This window comes from Echinops telfairi, unplaced genomic scaffold (assembly GCF_000313985.2).
Source record: "Echinops telfairi isolate 266 unplaced genomic scaffold, ASM31398v2 ScPeMD7_5868;HRSCAF=6743_1, whole genome shotgun sequence".
NCBI classification, from domain to species: Eukaryota; Metazoa; Chordata; class Mammalia; order Afrosoricida; family Tenrecidae; genus Echinops; species Echinops telfairi.
This window is the reverse complement of record NW_022109768.1, coordinates 8,581,422-8,583,476: the sequence shown is the minus strand read 5'-3', so window position 1 is coordinate 8,583,476 and position 2,055 is coordinate 8,581,422. Positions and strand designations below refer to the sequence as shown.

At 41.0% G+C, this 2,055-nt stretch overlaps 1 non-coding gene across 1 annotated transcript; it reads left to right on the top strand.

Moving 5' to 3' along the window:
- Positions 1-632: 632 nt before the first annotated feature.
- LOC115871549 lies at positions 633-796 on the top strand. Its single transcript, XR_004047346.1, has one exon. It is a non-coding gene; the product is annotated as a U1 spliceosomal RNA (small nuclear RNA).
- The last annotated feature ends 1,259 nt before the right edge of the window (positions 797-2,055 follow it).

The following is a 2,055-nucleotide window of genomic DNA, read 5'->3' as shown; positions in this document are numbered from 1 at the left end:
AGAGCTTTTCTTACTCAATAATCTCCAGCCTCTATTCTTGAGTCCCTTTTTTGTGATTGCGTTTGTTGTCAGTTGTCATGGAGATGTCCTATACAGTGAATTAAATCACAGCCCTGCCCTATGCTAGCCACATGAATAGATTGAAGAACAGAGTTATATGGTCCATACAGTTTTTATTGGTTGATTTTCAGGGGTACAGCACTAGGCCTTGTCTTCATCTAGGGGGCGCCTGTGAAGCCGGCACAGCATTGGAGCAACACGTAACCCTCCAGGAAGGCATGAGTGGTGGGTGCACATGAGCTACGTTGGCCAGGAGTAAACTTGGCCCCTCACATGGAAGGTCAAACGACTATCATTGAACCATAATTGCCCACTGGTGTATGATATATTGTGTTGAGTAGAAATACACCCCAGGCCATGCCACTGATTTTTGCTTAACAATATAAGCTGGGAAAAATAGAGGAATCACTAAGTCTTTATCAATAGTGAATCTAATGACTCAGAGGCCATTATGCTAAATCAATTTAGCTCAGCAGTGTGTCTTAGCTACTGAAAATCCATGTGGATGGAAGAATGGTCCTTGCTCAATATGAATACCTGCTGACTGTGCTACTTTAAGAACGTTCACCCCTATACTTCCCTGGCAGGGGAGATACTATGATCACAAAGGTGGTTTTCCCAAGGCGAGGCTTATCCATTGCACTCCAGATGTGCTGACCCCTGCGATTTCCCCAAATGTGGGAAACTCAACAGCATAATTTGTGGTCGTGGGGGACTGCATTCGCTCTCTCCCCTATTAAAAAAAATGTTCACCCAGTGATAGGTTGTCAGGTACCTTGCATCATTTTGAGTTGCAGCTCTCTGGACATTAAGTTAAAATAAATTAGCATAACGCATTCATTTCCTTGGCTGCCATAATAAACTAATACACGCCCTGTGACTTAAATAACAGAATTGCATTTTCACACAGTTCTAGAGGTTACACCTCCAAATTCAAGGTGGTCGCACTGCTGTGATCTTTCCAAAGGCTCTGGAGTAAGAGCCTTTCTTTTCTCACAGTCCCAGACTTTCTTAGACTCGTGGCAGCAAGACACCAATCTCTGTCTCTGTGCTCGCATCGATTTCTTCTTCATATCATAGATTATTTCTGCCTATCAGGATACGAATCATAAAGTCGTATCAGGATACTATTCATAAAGTCATTAAGGCCCACCTTAAGGACTTCAATATAATTGAACTAATTACATCTGTAGACACTCTGTTTTTGAAATAAAGTTATATTCACAGGTGCCAGAAAGGGGTTTTGAGATCTGCATATCTTTTTGAAGGACATAATCCAACCTATAAAACACAAACCTTTCTGTTGTGCTATGTGAGTACATCTATATGCAGAAAGAGCTTCCTTTCTCCCTAATCACCAAACTCAGCCTATGTTAGAAACTGGCCTAATTACTAGTGAGGGATGCTATGTGGATGTTGATTTCATGGTTGCATTACAAGGGAGGCTTCAAAAAGTTCTTGGAATAATGAAATGAAAAGATAATGGAATTGTTCCATGAACTTTTTGAAGTACACTTATATTTAAAATTTTAAAATGCTCCCCTGAATTCAAAATTTAATAAGCAACTAAAGATATTTTTAAAGTTTCAATTTGTTTTCAGTAAATTGTGACTCATGGTTGGTTCCCATTATACATACATAAAATTAAAGATACAGATGCTGTCAAAGCAAAGATGCTTCGAGGTCCTAGATTGCATGTATTCTAAAGGACTTTATAAAAATGTACATTTACAGGAGCCCCGGGTGCACTGTCTGGTAAGTATCAGACTGCTAACCTTAACGTGAGCAGTTCAAACCCACTAGCCATTCCAGGGAGAACGGCGAGTCCTATGAAGACTGAAAAAGCCTCAGAAAGCCTATGGAAGTTTTCCACGAGCCCGAATCACCAAATGGCAGGACCTATGTATCCATAATGCGGAGTCTGTGAGGCATTCTTGTTGCGAAGAGCCTAAATTATCCAGGAGCCTAAGAGCCTGGGCCACCTCAGTTTCTGAG